Source organism: Hylobates moloch, unplaced genomic scaffold (genome assembly GCF_009828535.3).
Source record: "Hylobates moloch isolate HMO894 unplaced genomic scaffold, HMol_V3 SCAFFOLD_21, whole genome shotgun sequence".
NCBI classification, from domain to species: domain Eukaryota; kingdom Metazoa; phylum Chordata; class Mammalia; order Primates; family Hylobatidae; genus Hylobates; species Hylobates moloch.
The window spans coordinates 26,187,689-26,209,392 of record NW_026652296.1 but is presented as its reverse complement, the minus strand read 5'-3'; the positions used below and the strand labels follow the sequence as shown (position 1 = coordinate 26,209,392).

At 40.7% G+C, this 21,704-nt stretch overlaps 1 protein-coding gene across 2 annotated transcripts in view; it reads right to left on the bottom strand.

The window, feature by feature from the left end:
- The window catches only part of PIGU (phosphatidylinositol glycan anchor biosynthesis class U), a 114,452-nt gene that overhangs the window by 29,114 nt on the left and 63,634 nt on the right, over positions 1-21,704 (bottom strand). The window lies entirely within an intron of this gene.

Sequence of the window (21,704 nt, the reverse complement as noted above, 5' to 3'; positions counted from 1 at the left end):
CTTTATCTGCTTTTGTTTGTTTGAGACAGAGTCGCTGTGTTGCCAAGGTAGAGTGCAGTGGCACGATCTTGGCTCACTGCAACCTCTGCCTCCAGGTTCAAGCGATTCTCCTGCCTCAGCCTCCCAAGTAGCTGGGCTACAGGTGCGCACCACCACAGCCAGTTAATTTTTGTATTTTTAGTAGGGACGGGGTTTCACCGTGTTGGCCAGGATGGTCTCCATCTCTTGACCTTGTGAATCACCCGCCTTGGCCTCCCAAAGTGCTGGGATTACAGGCATGAGCCACCGCACCTGGCCTTTTTTTTTTTTTTGAGACAGAGTTTCGCTCTTGTTGCCCTGGCTGGAGTGCAACGGCGTGATCTCAGCTCACTGCAACCTCCACCTCCCAGGTTCAAGCGATTCTCCTGCCTCAGCCTCCTGAGTAGCTGTGATACAGACGCCCATCACCACGCCCAGCTAATTTTTATATTTTTAGTAGAGACAGGGTTTTACCATGTTGGCCAGGCTGGTCTCAAACTCCTGACCTCAGGTGATCTACCCACCCTGGCCTCCCAAAGTGTTGGGATTACAGGCATGAGCCACTGTGCCTGGCCTCACATATTTTATTAAGTATGACAACAGCAAATATGAAACAATATAGCAAAAATCTTAATATCTGTTTAGTTTGGGCAGTTGACATATGGCTATCATTATACATTTTCTGTATTTTTCCTCTCTCGAAAATGTTTTCCTCAAAAAAACAAAAAAGATTCTGGGGGAAGAGAAATAATTTACGACTTGTTGTAAGGAAAAGGAAAATAAGAATTACCAGAAAACAAAAAAACCACCCCAGTATGTGAGAAAACAGAAATGAATTTAAACAAATCACAATCAATTCAAATGAACAAAACTGTATAACTAAAAATCATGTTGTCAGGGTCTGGGCACGGTGGCTCATACCTGTAATCCCAGCACTTTGGGAGGCTGAGGTGGGAACATCATCTGAGGCCAGGAGTTCAAGACCAGCCTGGCCAACATAGCAGAACCCCATCTCTAATGAAAATACAAAAATTAGCTGGGTGTGGTGGTGTCCGCCTGTAGTCCCAGCTACTCAGGAGACTAAGGCGTGAGAATCACTTGAACCCAGGATGCAGAGGCTGTAGTGAGCCAAGATTGCACCACTGCACTCCAGCCTGGGCAACAGAGTGAGACTCTCTCTCAAATAACATAACATAACATAACATAAAATAAAATAACATAACATAAAATAACATAAAATTAACAGAAAATAACATAAAATAAAATAAATCATGTTGTTAGGAAAAAAATCAGTTATGCAGCTACATGCTATTTACAAGAGATATACCTTAAAATATAAGACACAGAGGCCGGGCGCAGTGGCTCATGCCTGTAATCCCAGCACTTTGGGAGGCTGAGGCAGGTGGATCACGAGGTCAGGAGATCGAGACCATCCTGGCTAACATGGCGAAACCCCATCTCTACAAAAAATACAAAAATTAGCCAGGTGTGGTGGCAGGTGCTTGCAGTCCCCAGCTACTCAGGAGGCTGAGGCAGGAGAATGGTGTGAAACCGGGAGGCAGAGCTTGCAGTGAGCCGAGATTGCACCACTGCACAACAAGATCCCTCAAAAAAAATAGAAAAAAAAAAAAAAAAAAAAAAAAAAAAAAAATATATATATATATATATATATGAGAGACACAGAAAAGCTGGAAATCAAAGGACTTTTTCAGATATGCCACGGAAACATTAGGCAAAAGAAAGCTAGTGTGGTTACACTATTATCAGATAAAATAGACTTTTATGTAAAAAAGTATTGCAGAGATAAAAATAGTCCAATAATGATAAAAGGCTCCTTTCATTGGAAAAATATAACAGTTCTAAATTTGAATGTAACTAATAACAGTCTCAAAATATATAAAACAAAAGTGGATTAAGCTACAAAGGAAAAATAGACAAATCCATCATCAATGCATAATTGATAGATCAAGCAGACAAATTAGTAATCAAATAGAAAAAATGAAGCACATTTCACAAGTTTAATCTCATAAGATCTTACAAATCATACTTATATAGAGCAGGGCACCTAATAACTAAGTAATTCACATTCATTTCAAGCATTTTGGGGGTATTTATAAAAACATCACATACTTAAATCAGTCCATAAACCCATATTGACTTCAAGGAATCTTTATCATACAGACTCCAATCTCTGATGATAATGGAATTAATAGAAATTATTAATGAAAAGATAACCTAAAATAAATTAGAAAAAAACTTGCTGGCCTCACATACGTATCACTTATTTGTTGTGAGAACACTTAATATCTATTTTCTTAGTAATTTTCAAGTATACAATATATTATTAACTATAGTCGTGTTGCATAATAAATCTCTTGAATTGTATTATAAAAAATTAAAACACTTTTCCAAATAACCTAGGAGTCAAAGAGAAATGATTATGTCAGAAAATACCTCATATTACTATTTGTGTAATGTAGATAAACAATACTCTGAGGGAAAAGTACAGCCTTAGAAATTTACTTTGGTAGGCCGGACGTGTTGGCTCACGCCTGTAATCCCAGCACTCTGAGAGGCCAAGGCGGGTGGATCGTGAGGTCAGGGGATCGAAACCATGCTGGCTAACGTGGTGAAACTCTGACTCTACTAAAAATACAAAAAAATTAGCTGGGCGTGGTGGTGGGCGCCTGTAGTTCCAGCTACTCGGGCGGCTGAGGCAGGAGAATGGCGTGAACCTGGGAGGTGGAGCTTGCAGTGAGCCGAGATAACGCCACTGCACTCGAGCCTGGGCGACACAGCGAGACTCCGTCTCAAAAAAAAAAAAAAAAAAAAAAGAAATATTAAAAAAGAAATTTACTTTGGAATAGAAGAAAAATTGAAAATAAATAAGCTAAACACCCATTTTAAGATATTAGAAAAACAGAATAAATCCCAAAAGAAGGAAGAAAATAATAAAGAGCAGAATTTGTTAAAATAGAAAATAAAGGTACAATATAAGGAATCAACAAAACCAAATCTAGTTCTTAGAAATGACTCATGTTATTGATGGGTTTCTAATAAGAATAATTAAGAAAAAAAGAGAGACGAACAAATAAACAACATTAGGAATATAAAAGAGGGCATAACTATAGATGTATCAGGGAGGAGAAAATATTTTAAAATTTATGCCAATGTATTTAAAAAAAGGTGAAATGAAAACATTCTATGAAAAGTATAAATAATTTAAATGATTAAAAATGCCTGTGTAACTAAAAAGAGGTGGAGATCAAAGGACATGACAATGAAATGTAATACATCCTGAACCCCATCCCTTCCCCCAAATCCTATAAAGGTCACATATAAATTGGGGAGTTTGAATTTGGAGAGAATATATTGGATAATATTATTCTATCAAGGTTAAATTTCTAGGGGTGACAAGAGTATCATGGTTATATAAAGAATGCCTAGTTCTTAAGAGTTACCTACTGAATTAGGGTTGATGTGTCTTGTCTGTAACTTCCAAGCAAGTAATTCAGGGGAAAAAAGAAAAATCAATATATTTACATAGATATACATAATATGGCAAAATGATAACTGAAGAATCTTTAAAAAGGTATTTATTATAGTACCAATTCAATTTTTCTGAAATAATGAAATAAAAAATTAGAAAAAAAACTAATTCACAAGAAAATAGAAAATTGGCCCAGGTGCGATGGCTCATGTCTGTAATCCCAGCACTTTGGGAACCAGAGAAGGGTGGATCACTTGAGCTCAGGAGTTCAAGACCAGCCTCAGCAACATGGCGAAACCGCATCTCTACAAAAAATACGAAAATTAGTAGGGCATAGTGGCACATGTCTGTAGTCCCAGCTACTCCAGAGGCTGAAGTGGGAGGACAGCTTGAACCCAGGAAGTGGAGGCTTCAGCCAATATCGTGCTACTGCACTCTAGCCTGGGCAACAGAGTGAGACTCTGTCTTAAAGAAAAAAAAAAAAGCCACCAAGCCACTTCATGTAGATAAAAAGCTCATATGGAAAAACAAACATGCAAGAATAGCTAAGAAAACACTGATTAAAAAAAAATCATGAAGGGGGACTAGCCTTATCAGACATCAAAATATAAAACCTCTATAATTAAAGCAGCACAATATTGGCTCGTTAATAGAGAAGTAGACTAGTAGAATAAAACAGAAAGTCCAGCACTAGACCAAAATACATATGCAATTTAGTATATGACGGTGGTGGCATATCACTATGATAAAAATTGACTTTTTAATCAATGATGCTAGGACAACAAGGTAACCATTTGGAAAAGGTTAAATTAGACCTATCTCTCACACCATTCACAAGAATAAACTCCAAATAGCTTAGGGATCCAAATATATTTTTTAAATGAAATGATAAAGCACTGTACTAGAAAAAAACGTGGTGAACTTGTCTTTAACTCTGATGTAGAAAAAAGCTCAACCATGATTGTGCCACTGCACTCCAGCCTGGGGGACTGAGCGAGAGACCCTGCCTCAAACAAACAAAAAACGCCAGGCATGGTGGCTCATGCCTGTTATCCCAGCACTTTGGGAGGCTGAGGCAGGTGGATCACTTGAGTCCAGGAGTTCAAGACCAGCCTGGGCAACATAGCGAACCCCTATCTCAACAAAAAATACAAAAATTAGCCCTATGTGGTGGTGCTCACCTATAGTCCCAGCTGCCAGGGAGGCTGAAGTGAGAAGATCACTAGAGCCCAGGAGGTTGAGGCTTCAGTGAGCTGTGATCATGCCACTACACTCCAGCCTGGGCTGTAGAGTGAGACCCTGTCTCAAAAAATCAATACAAAACAAAACTACATACATACTTCAATAATTCCACTTTCTAGAAATCTATCTTGAAGATATACCTCCAACAATATGAAAATATGTATATACAAGGTTACTCACGAAACATTACTTGTAATTGCAAAATATTGTAAGCAATCTAAATTCCCATACACTGGAGAGAGGCTGAATAAACTATGGTATGTTCACACAATGGCGTACTACGCAGCCGTGAAAAAGAATGAGGACAATCTCTATTCTATCTATACTGATATGGAGGAATTTCCAGGAAATAATGTTAAGTGAAAAAAAGGAAAGCACAAAAGACTATCTACAGTATGCTACCCTTCATATAAGAAAGGTATATAAGAGGTGGGCAAATCACCTGAGGTCAGCAGTTCGAGACCAGCCTGACCAACATGGTGAAACCCCATCTCTACTAAAAATACAAAACCTAACTGGGCGTGGTGGCAGGTGCCTGTAATCCCAGCTACTTGGGAGGCTGGGGCAGGAGAATCACTTGAACCCAAGAGGTGGAGGTTGCAGTGAGCCAAGATCGTGCTATTGCACTCCAGCCTGGGCGACAAGAGCAAAACTCTGTCGCTAAATAAATAAATAAAGGCATATAAGAAAATATACATATAGGCTGGGCGCAGTGGCTCACGCCTGTAACCCCGGCACTTTGGGAGGCTGAGGTGAGCGGATCACGAGGTCAGGAGGTCAAGACCATCCTGGCTAACACGGTGAAACCCCATCTCTACTAAAAATAAAAAAAAATTAGCCGGGCATGGTGGCGGGCGCCTGTAGTCCTAGCTACTCAGGAGGCTGAGGCAGGAGAATGGCATGAACCCAGGAGGCAGAGCTTGCAGTGAGCCGAGATCGTGCCACTGCACTCCAGCCTGGGCAACGGAGCAAGACTCCGTCTCAAAAAAAAAAAAAGAAAAGAAAATATACATATATACATGTATCTATTCACTGGTGTGTGAAAGGAATACAGGAAAGATAAGACAGAAACTAAAGAGAAGACAGCCCTCCATATCCATGGGTTCCACATCTATGGATTCAATCAACTAAGGATAGGAAATATTTCAAAAAAAATTATGTCTGTACTGAACATGTAGAGATGTTTTTCTTTCATTATTCCCTGAACAATACAGTATAAGAACTATTTACATTGTATTAGGTATTACAAGTAATCTGGAGATGACTTAAAGCATAGGACAGGATGTGCCTAGGTTATATGGGACTTGAACATCCTGAGATTTTGGTACCTGCAGGAGGTCCTGGAACCAATCCACCACAAATACCAAGGCAAGACTGTGATTACCTAGGGTAAGAGGGGAAGGACTAGAAGAACAGGATAGCAGGAATGATGACAGAGTAATACTGCTCTTTTTGTACAGCTGACTCTTAGAACCACAGTAATATTTTACATTCCCTTCATTTACCCTCTTCCCAAATAAACAATTAAAATCAACCAATATGTGGGGAGAATCCAAAATGAATATAAACACTAACAAATGAACCTAACTATATTACAAATTAATAACACAACCACACTGAAGGGTTACATGGCGGAAGAAAAGAACTAATCTAAGTAATTATGAAAAACAGGCCAGGCATGGTGGCTCATGCCTTAATCCCAGCACTTTGGGAGGCCAAGGTGGGTGGATCACTTGAAGTCAGGAGTTCAATACCAGCCTGGCCAACTAAAAATACAAAAATTAGCTGGGCATGGTAGTGCTCGCCTGTAATCCAAGCTACTTGGCAGGCTGAGGCAAGAGGACTGCTTGAGCCCAGTTGGGCAACGGAGCAAGACCCTGTCTCAAAAACAAAACAAAACAAAAAAAGTTACAGTGGAGAAACCTGGCAGACACTAACGTCACCAAGTGATCAAGGTAAACATTACCATTGAGAAGATATGGCAATATCATGAACCCCTCGGTACAGTGCACTGAGGACACAATATGCATTTTTGCCAAAAATGTGTAACTTCAGTTCAGTTGTGAGAAAACTATGACAATCTAAACTGAGGTATATTTCACAAAAATAACTTCACAAGTCATGAATGACAAGAGAAGACTGAGGAACTGTCTCAGACTAGGACAGGCTAAGGAGATAAAACCACCAAATGCAATGTGGGACCTAAATATGATCCTGAAACAAAAACTGCCTCAGTAGAAAATGCAAAATTCTAATAAGGTCTGTCGTTTAGTTAATAATGTTGCATAAATATTAATTTATTCTTGATAACTGTAGTATGGTTATGTAAAATGTTAACATTAGCGGAAGTGGAGTGAGGGATACAAGAAACTCTGTACTATTTTTGCAACTTTTCCGTAGGTCTAAAATTAATTCAAAATAAAAAGCTTTTAAAAATGGAGATAAAACCATCTGTTACATGGTTGGTTAAAAAAATAAACATGCAATTTAAAAAATTAGAGCGTTCTACAAGGCCAGTATAAAAAAAAAATCAGCCCTTTGCCTTGCCTCTAATGTTCATTAAATCAAGCTTGTTATTGTGATGTTCAAATCGTTTATATAATTATTAAATATTTTGGCTGTTTAATCTTACTTTGAGAGATTTGTTAAAACTAATTACGATGGCTGATTTATCAATTTCTTCTAGCTGTGTCAATTTTTATTTTCTAAATTTTAAAGATATTAGTCAAATACAAGTTTGAATTCTCAAAAACAAAGCAAAATAAACAAAAGACAAGCAGAACTTCACGAAGATATACCGCTAGAATTGCCAACATTAAAAAGATTGATACTATCAAATGTTGGTGAAGATGTGTGGCAACTAGACTCTCATATTTGGTTGGGGGGGGTGTAAAATGGTGCAAAAACTTTGAAAAACTGTCTAGTAGATTCTAGCAAAGCTAAACATACACTTGCCTAATGTCCCAAAAATTCTGCTAGGTACTGCTCAAGAGAAACAAAAACGTTAAGTCCACAAAAAGACTTGTACCAGAATGTTCATAGTAGTCTATTTGTAACAGACAAAAACTGGAAATGGGCTCAAGTTTCCATTAATAGGAGAATGAGTAAACAAAATGTTGCACACACAAAAACCACCCAGCAATAAAAAAGATTACATGCAATAACATGGATCTCAAAAACAAGCTGGTTGAAGGAAGCCTTATACAAAATAATCCTATTATTTCATTCCATTTATATGATGTTTTAGAATAGGCCAAACTAATCTATGGCTAAAACAATATTCAGAACAGTTCTGTCTGAGGAAATAGGAGTGGGAATTGATGGGGAAAGGACCCGAGGAAACTTTCTGTATTTTGAGAGGAGTTTGGGTTACACAGATGTTTGTATTAAGATTTGTGCACTTCATGGTATGTAAATTCTACCTAAAATGAAAAAGAGTGTAAATAAATAATGAACTCCAGTTGATGCTTATGCTGAATTATTTACAAGGATATGTATGACATCTGCAATTTACTTCAAAATGTATCAAAAATAAGACTGACTGATGGATAGATGGATATGTGATAAACCAAGTATGGTAAAATATTAATGGAAGAACATAGGTTATAGGTATATGAGTGTTCGTATTTGTTTTTTCTTTGAAATTTTTCATTACAAAATGTTGGGAAAATGTAAGATTTAATACACTGCTTAGCAAGCCATACATATGTGGTTAACACTTTCAAGAAAAGCCAAAGAATAATTAACAAAAAATTCACGATAGGCTGGGCATGGTGGCTCATGCCTGTAATCCCAGCAATATGGGAAGCTGAGGTGGTGGATCACCTGAGCCCAGGAGCTCAAGACCAGCCTGGGCAACATGGTGAAACCCCATCACTACATATTTTTAAAAATATATAAATAACAATAAATTCAGGGTAGTCATAACCTCTGAGGTAGAGGGAAGGAGTGCAGTGTAGAAGGAGGACGTACAGGGCTTCTAAAGGACTAGAGAAATGTTACATTACTTAAGCAGGGTAGTGGAACACAGTGTTGCTTTATTATCTTTTAAACTATGCAAATATTATAAAGCAGAAGGGCATTCAAGACAGATGGGACATCATGGGTATGGGACCTGAGGTGGGATGGAACTTGCCACACTGGAGGAACAGAGAAGGTCTGTATGGTTGGAGATTTAGGAGTGAGGGGTAAGTGGTATAAGATAAGCATAGAGAAGTAGAGAGCAGCCAAGTCAAGCAGGAGCTGAGCCATTTTGGTCATATACATCTCACAGGCTCTTTAACAGTTGAGAAAAATGTTTCAGGTGGGTGAGTGTTAGCACCTCTTTTACAATCTTGTGGCAAAGAAAGCAAGTTGCAGACCAAATTCTAGCACACCTAAAGACATCTATTAAAGAGATATTCCTTAGTGAGCCAGGCCCAAAGCAGTTTACACAAACTATTCTAGAAGCTCCATGCTGTCCCAGCTCTTTCTGCCTCTAGTTATTCCAACCACCACTTATGAAAAAGGTTCACTCATGATAGAACTGACAATATCCCAGAGGCAGGGTTCTGTTGCCCTTGGAGTCACATCAGGCAACCAGTAATCCTAACGAAAGGCCAAAGGATCATTAAGGAATTACGCCTCAGGCGCCATCTCCAAGGGAAGAAGTTACAGGCCCTGCTAGATTCATATTCCCTCTTCATGCAAGCATAGGAATATTTCAGGATCTCTCTTTGTTGCCTAGGCTGGTGCAGTGACAGGATCATAGTTAGCTGGACTTGGTGGAGGGCGTCTGTAATCCCAGCTACTTGGGAGGCTGAGGCAGGAGAGACGCTTGAACCTGGGAGGCGGAGGCTGCAGTGAGCCGAGATCACGCCATTGCACTCCAGCCTGGGCAACAGAGAGAGACTCTGTCTTGAAAAAAGAAAAAAGAGAAGAGAAGACAGAAAAGAAAAGAAAAAAGAGAAAAGAGAAGAAAAGAATTTGACAAAGAGAAGGCATCCATAGATAAATTCAATGAAGAAGGTATTTAGGTTCTGAGTTAATTCCTTGATCATCTTGATCTTCCTCCTGAAAAAGACTGCCATTTAGCAAAGAAGGAAGAAAAAAAAAGGAAGAAAACAGCCCAGGAGAGAAAAAAAAATACCCTCTAAAGTAAAAATATTGTTTTGTCTTCCCATTCCACCCTACTGATATTTAAAAAGAAGTATGCCAGGGAATAAAACAACAAGGCCATGAAGAATTGAATCAAGTAGACTGTTAAAAGCAGTTATTGGCTGGGCACAGTGGCTCACATCTGTAATCCCAGCACTTTGGGAGGTTGAGGCGGGTAGATCACCTGAGGTTTGGAGTTCGAGACCAGCCTCACAAACATGGAGAAATCCCATCTCTACTAAAAATACAAAATTAGCCAGATGTGGTAGCACATGCCTGTAATCCCAGCTACTCGGGAGGCTAAGGCAGGAAAATCGCTTGAACCCAGGAGGTGGAGGTTGCGGAGAGCCGAGATGGTGCCATTGCACTCCAGCCTGGGCAACAAGAGCGAAACTCTGTCTCAAAGAAAAAAAAAAAAAAGCAGTTCTCTTAGGCGAGTCCTAAACACACACTCAGGAGATGAGGTTTCACTCTTTGCGAATCCCATTAGTGGCCCCCAAGTTTCTGTTTGCTACCATTTTTCTCAGTGTTTTATTCGACCTAAAGTGCTCTCAGTGTTAGACTTGAAAATGATTTTTTTTCTTGGCAAACTTGTGATTACAAGATGTGCAATAAATTTTAAGTATAATTCTGTTTTGAAGACATGGTTTTGGAGTCAAGGTTTGCTCTGGGGAACAGGGCCCTAAAACGATAAAGTAATTTGAAGTATGCACTGCATCTATTTATAAAAACTGAACTTGCACTTATTCTTGCAGGACTACTACAGTTACACAGTGAGGCACATCTAAAATTCCTAAAAAAGAAACTCCAGCAATCCCCTGATGGCTTGTTGTTTATAAACACTAGAGCCAAACTTAATCTCTAGGTTGTAAAAGTTGATTATATAAATTGGGTCATTCTTGTCATGTCCAACTAAATCAGGGCCAGGGGAAAGAACACTCAGGGCATACAGCACCTGCTCCAAGAATTAGATTTTCCACAAGCCCAGCTGCTGAAACAGCCTGCTGTGACTCTAAGCCTACTTTAACCTACCACTGTCACTCACCAATCAGAGATTCCCAGCTCCCAAAAATTTGACTTGTGTCAAAGAGCTTTCTTTCAAAGCAATACATATTATTTCTTTTTCTAATAAAACTCCTAACCTTCTGTTTGTTCTTTGGACATACCAAAGGCCAGTCAGTCTGTGTGTATGCCTCAAATTGCAATTCTTGCTTCCCAAATAAAACATTAGAGATTTGTCTCTATATTTTATTTGACTTCGACAAGGTTCACACTGCAAATTTCCCAGTGAACAGGTGAGATTTCATCTTACCTCTTTTGCTCCACAGCAAATGCTGACTTAAAACGTAAGTATGTAAAATATATGTATGGGCTGGGCGTGGTGGCTCACACCTGTAATCCCAAAACTTTGGAAGGCCAAGGCGAGCAGATCACCTGAGGTCAGGAGTTTAAGACCAGCCTGGACAACATGGTGAAACCCCGTCTCCATTAAAAATACAAAAATTAACCAGGTGTGGTGGTAGGTGCCTGTAATCCCAGCTACTTGGGAGACTCAGGTGGGAGAATTGCTTGAACCTGGGAGGCAGAGGTTGCAGTGAGCCGAGATTGCACCAGCGCACTCCAGCCTGGGCAACAGAGCAAGACTCCATCATAAAATAAAATGAAATAAAATAAAATATATGTATGGCTGGCTGCAGTGGCTCACATCTATAACCCTAGCACTTTTGGAGGCCGAGGGGGGCGGATGACTTGAGGTCAGGAGTTCGAGACCAGCCTGGCCAACATAGTGAAACCCTGTCTCTACTAAAAATACAAAAGTTAGCCAGGCGTGGTGGCGGGTGCCTGTAATCCCAGCTACTCGGGAGGCTGAGGCAGGAAAATCGCTTTAACCTGGGAGGCGGAGGTTGCAGTGAGCTGAGATTGTGCCACAGCACTCCAGCCTGGGCGACAGAGCAAGACTCCATCTTAAAAAACAAAACAAAACAAAATGTATGTATATATGTAAGCAGAAGGGTTGCAAGAATGACGCCCTAAAAACTCTATCAATTTTTTAAACCATTTTATTACAAACACAAAATGCAGGAAATCACACAGAACAAATATAAAGCTTAGTGAATGATTATAAGGTGAACATCCTTATAACCACTAACGAGGTGGAGAGAAAGAACTTTCCAGGCATTCCCCAAGTTCCTCCATGTTCCTTGATCCAACCACAATCCCCTCCTCCCTCCAACGTAATCACTACCCTGGCTTTGATAATAATCACTTCCTTGCATTTCTTTATGGTTTTCCACTTACACGTGCATCCCTTTCTATAGTTTAGGTCTTGCCTATTTTTAAAATTTTTGATACAATTTTTAAGTCTCTTAATTCAGAGCTCCTCCACTCCAGCCTACTCCTGCCCATATCTTTTTTTTTTTTCTTGTTACAATTCATATGTTACAGAATCTGGGACATTTAACCCATATAACATCCCATAATCTGGATTTTCTAATTATGCACCTTGTTTTCAGTATTTCTTGCAAATTGCAGCTATATCCAGAGGCTTGATCAATTTTGGATTTCATCCTTTTGGCAAACTTTGGTGGTGGGTAATGTTCTTTTGTCAGGAGGCTTGGTTTTTGTTTGTTTCTGATGTTAGTAGTTATTGATGCTCAGTACCTAGACCATAAGGGGTTGTAAAATGATGCTATCCTATCATTTGGTTTTCATTTGTAAGTTGAAATAATTTTATAAAGATATATTTCTGTCACCTACTATATGGTTATCTAGTGGTACAGGAAAGGCAGGACAAATACTTATTTTTTTCCTTTTATTTATCCAGTTTTCAATACAAGAATTGATTTCTTATCAATTCTCCTAATTTAGCCAAGTAGGTTTCCTTTTTAGTAATATTATGAATGCCTGGATTTAAATATATTTATGAGTTTTAATCTATTGCAATTCTTAGCTTACTGAAACTCAAATTATCCCTCTTTGGTCAGTGGGAACCTCTTCAAGTTAGATCCTAAGTCCTTTCAAGATGACTCCAGTAGACTTTGATAAACTTTCATGTTACCTGTTATCACAACATTCTAGGATCATCCTATATATTTCCTGCCCTAAAACCTAGAATTAGCCATTTCCCTAAGAAACCCCAGTTTCTCTAAATGGGTAAATGGTATTTCAAGATCATAATTTGGGCACTAAGAATGTTCATTCATACTGGTTGGTCATTGTTTCTAGACCTTTTAGTGGACAGACAGATACACACACATGCACATACACCACACCCCTACAGGGGACCAGGCAGGTAACAAATGAGTGAAGGTAAGAGAAATGAAACAGGGACTGTGGCAATCTGAAGAGGGTACGCTCTGCCTAAAGGGGACAGATCTTATAATTCCTCAAAAGGAGCCAGAAATACAAAATTTCCACATGAATTTTTAAAATGCTGACTACTAATTTCAAAAAAGTCAAGCACCAGGGTCAAATGAACCACATCTGTGGGCCAGATGTGATCCAGGCGTTATGTGCACCCTCAACCTGAAAATGTTGACTTGCAGTTACAGTATCCCAGAAGTCACATTGTTGCTAATATATAAAAAATATTTAGAGAAATTAAGAATTCTCAGACTGCTTCAGAAAAAGCCCAGCTATATTAAGATTGTCTTCCTCTCCCCAAGTCTCTACAGCACTAAGGAGAAAAGCATTTTCTGTACAGAAACCATTTCCTTTCTCAGACACGGTGTGAAAGCGAAAAAGCCAGTTATCCAAATAAACTCTTAAAGGGAGTTAACCTAACAATGTTTTTACATCTAAGTTTTTGGAATCACAAGAAGAGATCCAGGAGATATATTTTGTGTGACAGATATATTAGAGACAACAAAACTGGTAGAAAACTTTATTGAAAATGCTTGATCAAGCTCGTACCTTCATTTTTACCCATTCCAAAAAGAAACAAAGCCAACAGCACTGCTACCTCTGCCCTAGCACCCACCTGGACATAGCAGAAATAACAGAAAGTGACTGGGGGAAGAAAAAATAAGGTGTAAAAACTCTAAATATGGCCCCAGAGAAGGCTTAGGGAAGGACCCGTTATCAAGAAATAACTGAGTTTGGCTCCTCTGGTGTAAACTACCATCACATGACCTGACCCAAGCTCCAGAAAGGATAAAAAAAAAAAAAAAAATCACAGGATTAATGTTTTCAGTTCAAAGAGAAGAAAAGGTCAGATTGGATTAAAGCAAAACCAAAAGAGCACTCACAGGGTAATTTCCCCTAGTGTCTGCTACTGTCTTTGAAAGAAAATAAAGGCCTCAAACCATCCAAGGGAATCCAAGGCTTTAGGAATCCCAAGCAAAAGGAAGGTGGGAACTAGAAACTTCCCAGACTGCACCATGAGCATCTCGGTAAGCCTCGCCTGGTCTCCCTCGAAGCCTTACAGCTTCGGCTTCTCAGTCCTGTGCACTTGGCTTTCCTTCACTGGAGCCTCCTGCCCCTGAGCATGTTAGGGCTATTTTTTTCCGCATGCTATCAAATCATAACATTTTAACCTCTCTCTAATTTGGAAACTAGGCTGTAAGCCAAGGTCAGAGAAAGAGTTGAGTTGCCGGACGGAACCAGATGGGCTCAAACTACCATTCTCATAAGTGACTCACCAGGGAGCCAGATGCAGCATCCCCTCCCTTTGATCTTGTGTCTCATGAAGGAAAGGAAGAATAGTTTACCTCTGGCACTGATCAGACACCAGTATTCTCTAGAAATTCCACCAGCAGAATGGAGGCACGTTTACAGTGTCAAAGGAGGAAGTACAAACTAACTTTTACAGTTCCTTTGACTTCAAAAGATGAATTATTTTCTTTTCCCCTCATCGCCCCACATACTGGTGATCATGTCCTTTCATGAACATTTGAATACTAATAATCATAGCTAATATCTATCGAGCCCTCATCAGACTCTGTTCTAAACACGTGACATGTATTAACCCTTTGCAGTAGGTACTATTATATTATCCCTGTGGAGGAAGAGAGTTAAATAGTCACTTGCTCAGGGTCACAGAGTTAATAAGTGTCCACATGAAGACATCAGAGCCTGTACTCTATTTCCCTCTTTTTTATTATAAATTTTTTCAAACATGCAGAAAAGTTGGAAGAATAATACAATAATCAACTATGTATCTGTCTAGATTAAATATTAATACCTTGCCTTATTTTATCTTTCTGCATGCATATATTTATTTTTGCTGAACCATGTAAAAGTTGAACACATCATGACATTTCTCCCCAAAACACTTCTGCACACAGTTGTGCAAAATAAGGACATTCTCTTATATACCATAATACTATCATCACATCCAGGTAATTAACAATTCCCAGCTGGCATAGTGGCTCACACCTGTAATCCCAGCACTTTGGGAGGCTGAGGCAGGCGGATCACAAGGTCAGGAGATCGAGACTACCCTGGCCAACACGGTGAAACCTCGTCTTTACTAAAAATACAAAAAATTAGCCAGGCGTGGTGGCAGTTGCCTGTAGTCCCAGCTACTTGGGAGGCTGAGGCAGGAGAATCGCTTGAACCCGAGAGGCGGAGGTTGCAGTGAGCCAAGATTGCACCACTGCACTCCAGCCTAGGCGACAGAGTGAGACTCTGTCTCAAAAAAAAAAAAAAAAAAAAAAATTCCCTAGCATCATCTAATATCTAATCTATCTTCAAAATTTTCTAGTTGTCCCCCAAAACATCCTTTATAGCTGTTTTTTTCAACCCAAAATCCAATCAAGAGTCTCCCATTGCATTCAGTTATTGTCTTTTTAGTCCAGAACGGTTTCTCCACTTTTTCTTTTTCATGACATTGACATTTTGAACAGACTCAGACCAGCTTTCTTAAAATACCATAGTACATTCTGGTTTGTCTTACTGCTTCCTTGTGGTGTCATTGAACTCGTTCCTCTGCTCTTTTATTTCCTAAAACCAAAAGTCAGATCTTAAGGCTTCATTAAGGGTAACATTTTGGGTAAGAATACTTCAGAGTTGATAATGTGTACTTTGTACTGCATCAAGCCAAGCAGTATATATATCATGTCAAGTTGTTCCACTATAAGTGATAAGAGTTGGATTACTTAGCTACAGAATACGCCTTTGTGAAGATTTTTGTTTGTTTGTTTTGTTTTGGAGACAGTCTCGCTCTGTCACCCAGGCTGGAGTGCAGTGGTGTGATCTCAGCTCACTGCAACCTCCGCCTCCTGGGTTCAAGCAATTCTCTGCCTCAGCCTCCTGAGTAGCTGGGATTACAGGCACCCGCCACCAAGCCCGGCTAATTTTTGTATTAGTAGAGACAGGGTTTCACCACCTTGGCCAGGCTAGTATTGAACTCCTGACCTCGTGATCCACCCGCCTCGGCCTCCCAAAGTGTTGGGATTACAGGCATGAGCCACCATGCCCGGCCATAAATATGCATTTGTCCCTTTGCTATTAGCAAAGAATCTAGAGGGTGGGGACTAGGGAATAATGTTTTGACATAATGCAAATGCAAATGCATTGTTCTCTAAAAACCATTCACCCAGTAATTTTAGCATCCATGTGATACGGACAAGAGGCAGGTAGAAAAGGGCAGTTCCTGGTGACGGCCCCACCCTCAAGCCTGGACCCCTGACCTAAAGTGAGAACTTCACATCCCTGTTGCCTTTTCCAAAACCACCCTGGCCTGCTCTGCCCCCCATCCTGTACTCATAAAAATCCCAGGTTCCACCAGCAGTGGAGTGGCAGAGAGGGAGACAGAAGCAGCAGCCAGAAGTCACAGAGAAGCAGCTTGATTTCAGACGGGCACTTTGATGGAGGGACCTCAGAGAAGAGTTCAGCCAGGAATGACCGAACTCAGGGGAAGACCACCTTCCTGCTCCATCCCCTTTCCAGCTCTCCATCCCATCGACAGCCACTTTCATCAGCAATAAAATCCCCTGCATTTATCATCTCCAATTCATTTGTGCGATCTGATACCTCCTGGATGCCAAACAAGAGGTTGGGATACAGAGGGCTGTCATACTGAGATGTGAAATGCTTAAGCCATCAGAGGATGGCAAAGCTAAGAGCACAGTGTAACAAACAACTTCTGTGGCTCCACGGGTTGTGAGTACCCCCCTAGACATTGCTGTGGGACTGCACAGAGTTGTGCACAGAGTCTGTGCCATGGGACTGCACAGAGCTGTGCTTCTGGGTTGTGCCCAGACTGGTCTTCAACTCCTAGGATCAAGTGATCCTCCTGCCTCAGCCTCCCTAAGTGCTGGGACTATAGGTGTGAGCCACTGCACCCTGCACCCAGCTAAGGTTTCTTTTTAAAAGGCAGAGTAATTGCTTAGTTCTTTCCTTTTAATTATTTACTTTCAGAGTGAGAAACTGGTAAAACAGCCACATCTGATGATGGTCTATGTATTTTTTCTCTTCTTGCCCTCTTAGTGAGCACCACTATGGAGATATGAATTTTTTTTTTTTTTTTTGAGACAAGAATCTTGCACTGTGGCCCAGGCTGGAGTGCAGTGGTGCAATGTCGGCTCACTGCAACCTCTTGCCTCCCGGGTTCAAGCGATTCTCGTGCCTCAGCCTCCCGAGTAGCTGGGATTACAGGCACCCACCACCATGCCTGACTCATTTTGTATTTTCAGTAGAGAAGGAGTTTCACCATGTTGTCCAGGCTGGTCTGGAACTACTGACTTCAAGTGATCTACCTGCCTTGGCCTCCCAAAGTGCTGGGAATATAGGCGTGAGTCACCGCGCCCAGCCAAACACATGGATTTTTATCCAGTGTTTTATAATTACTTGTTGTCATTCTTCTGATGCTCAGAAATTCCCAAATTTGGGTGGTATGAGCCCCTTTCAGCTGGTACCAGTGTTTTTCTGACTTAGTCCTGTTAGACTTTGAGGACTATTTTGCTTTTTTGTTGTTGTTGTAACAAGATGTCCCAGTCAAGCTGCGCTCTTACATACTACATTAGACAACCTTTCCTAGAGGGCTATGCCTACGGAGGGCTCGAAAAAAACTCAGAGAAAAAGATAATGTCAAGAGCAGATGTGTCAGCAACTAGAGGTTATCAAATCCATTTTGATTTGGAAGTAGAAAGCATTCTGAAGCCGATCAGGGTACAGCCACTCACTCTGGTACTTACAGCTTTGCTACAACTCCCCAACAAGTGGCCATTCAGCCTCTGGCCTAAACACCATGATTCACAGGGAACTTACCTCACTTAGGACATCTCATTCTGTCACAGAACTACTTTATACTAATCTTCTTGTACCACCTAACCGTTAGTTCTAGCTTCTCTCCTTGGAGCCTATGGATCCCTGTGAAACTCAACTCTAAAGGGTCCACTTAGTAGTCTGGCAGAAACTCAGCCCTAAAGAATAATTTTAGGCTGGTTGTGGTGGCTCATGCCTGTAATCCCAGCACTTTGGGAGGCTGAGGCGGGAGGATTGCTGTAGCTCAAGAATTCAAGACCAGCCCGGGCAATAAAGTGAGACCCTGTCCCAAAAAAAAAAAAAAAACAACAAACAAACCAAAAAACAAGCCAGCCATGGTGGCACGTGACTGTGGTCCCAGCTACTCAGTAGGCTGAGGCAGGGGGACTGCTTGAACCCAGGAGGTCTAGGCTGCAGTGAGCCATGTTCACAGCACTGCACTCCAACCTGGGTGACAGAGTAAGACCCTGTTACAAAACAAAAAAGAATATTTCCTCTTCTGTTCCTACCTTCACATTTTTTTCACTTTTTTTTTTTTTTTTTTTTTTTTTTTGAGACAGTCTCACTCTGTCACCCAGGCTTGAGTGCAGTGGTGCAATCTCGGCTCACTGCAACCTCCACCTTCCGCGTTCAAGCAATTCTCTTGCCTCAGCCTCCCGAGTAGCTAGGATTACAGGCACATGTCACCATGCCTAGCTAATTTTTGTATTTTTAGTAGAGACAGGGTTTCACTATGTCGGCCAGGCTTGTCTCGAACTCCTAACCTCAGGTGATCCGCCCACCTCGGCCTCCCAAAGTGCTGGGATTACAGACATGAGCCACCACACCTGGCCCCTCCTTCATATTTAAACAGGTGGTTTTGCTTCCTGGATGTGACTACACTGATCTTCAAATACCCTACCATGACCCACAAGGCCCAGGTGATATAATTTGGCTGTGTCCCCATTCAAATCTCGTCTTGAATTGTTGTTCCCATAATCCCCTCATGTCATGAGAGGGACCCGGTGGGAGGTAACTGAATCATGGGGATGGTTACCCCCATGCTGCTGTTCTCCTGATAGTGAGTGAGTTCTCACAGGATCTGATGGTTTTATAAGGGTCTTTTCCCTCTTTGCTTGGCACCTCTCCTTCCTGCCATCATGTGAAGGTGGGCATGTTTGCTTCCCCTTCCGCTATAATTGTAAGTTTCCTGAGGCCTCCCCAGCCATGTGGAACTGTGAGTCAATTAAACCTCTTTCCTTTATAAATTACCAAGTCTCAATATCATACTGAATGGACAAAAGCTGGAAGCATTCCCTTTGAAAACTGGCACAAGACAAGGATGCCCTCTCTTACCACTCCTATTCAACATAGTATTAGAAATTCTGGCCAGAGCAATCAGGCAAGAGAAACAAATAAAGCGTATTCAAATAGGAAAAGAGGAAGTCAAATTGTCTCTGTTTGCAGATGACATGATTGTATATTTAGAAAACCCCATCGTCTCAGCCCAAAAACTCCTTAAGCTGATAAACAACTTCAGCAAAGTCTCAGGATACAAAATCAATGTGCAAAAATCACAAGCATTCCTATACACCAATTATAGACAAGCAAAGCGCCAAATCATGAGTGAACGCCCATTCACAATTGCTACAATGAGAATAAAATACCTAAGAATACAACTTACAAGGGATGTGAAGGACCTCTTCAAGGAGAACTACAAACCACTGCTCAAGGAAATAAGAGAGGACACAAACAAATGGAAAAAAATTCCTTGCTCATGGATAGGAAGAATCAATATCATGAAAATGGTCATACTGCCCAAAGTAATTTATAGATTCAATGGTATTCCCATCAAGCTACCATTGACTTTCTTCACAGAAGTAGAAAAAACTACTTTTAATTTCATATGGAAACCCAAAAGAGCCTGTATAGCCAAGACAATCCTAAGCAAAAAGAACAAAGCTGGAGGCAACAAGCTACCTGACTTCAAACAATACTGCAAGGCTACAGCACCCAAAAACAGCATGGTACTGGTACCAAAACAGGTATATAGACCAATGGAACAGAACAGAGGCCTCAGAAATAACACCACACATCTACAACCACCTGATCTTTGATAAACCTGAAAAAAACAAGCAATGGGGAAAGGATTCCCTATTTAATAAATGGTGCTGGGGAAACTGGCTAGCCATATGCAGAAAACAGAAACTGGACCCCTTCGTTACACCTTATACAAAAATTAACTCCAGATGGATTAAAGACTTAAACGTAAAACCTAAAACCATAAACCCATTCAGGACATAGGTATGGGCAAAGACTTCATGACTAAAACACCAAAAGCAATGGCAACAAAAGCCAAAGTTGACAAATGAGATCTAATTAAACTAAAGAGCTTCTGCTTAGTAAAAGAAACTATCATCAGAGTTAACAGGCAAGCTACAGAATGGGAGAAAATTTTTGCAATCTATCCATCTGACAAAGGTCTAATATCCAGAATCTACGAGGAACTTAAACAAATTTACAAGAAAAAAACAGGCCAGGTGTGGTGGCTCATGCCTGTAATCTCAGCACTTTGGGAGGCTGAGACGGGCAGATCATGAGGTCAGGAGATTGAGACCATCCTGGCTAACATGGTGAAACCCCATCTCTACTAAAAATACAAAAAATTAGCCAGGTGTGGTGGCACATGCCTGCAGTCCCAGCTACTTGGGAGGCTGAGGCAGGAGAATTGCTTGAACCGGGAGGCAGAGTTTGCAGTGAGCTGAGATGGTGCCACTGCACTCTAACCTGGGCAACAGAGCAAGTGACTCAGTCTCAGAAAAAAAAAAAAAAAGACACACAAAAAACCCATCAAAAAGTGGGCAAAGGGTATGAACAGATACTTTTCAAAAGAAGACATTTATGTGGCCAAGAAACACGAAAAAAGCTCATCATCACTGGTCATTAGAGACATGCAAATCAAAACCACAATGAGATACTATCTCACGCCAGTTAGAATGGCGATCATTAAAGTCTGGAAAAACAGATGCTGGCAAGGATGCGGAGAAATAGGAATGCTTTTACACTGTTGGTGGGAATGTAAATTAGTTCAACCACTGTGGAAGACAGTGTGGCGATTCCTCAAGGATTAGAGCCAGAAATACCATTTGACCCAGCAATCCCATTACTGGGTATATACCCAAAGAATTATAAAGCATTCTACTATAAAGACATATGCACATGTGTGTTTACTACAGCACTACTTACAATAGCAAAGACTTGGAAGCAACCCAAATGCTTAGCAATGAGACTGGATAAAGAAAATGTGGCATATATACACCACGGAATACTATGCAGCCATAAAAAGGAGTTCACGTCCTTTGCAGGGACACGGATGAAGCTGGAAACCATCATCCTTAGCAAACTAACATAGGAACCGAAAACCAAACATCACATGTTCTTACTCATAAGTGGGAGTTGAACAATGGGAACACATGGACACAGGGAGGCGAACATCACACACTGGGGCCTGTCAGGGGGTGGGGGACAAGGCGAGGGACAGCGTTAGGACAAATACCTAATGCATGTGGGGCTTAAAACCTAGATGATGGGTTGATACGTGCAGCAAACCACCATGGCACACATATATCTA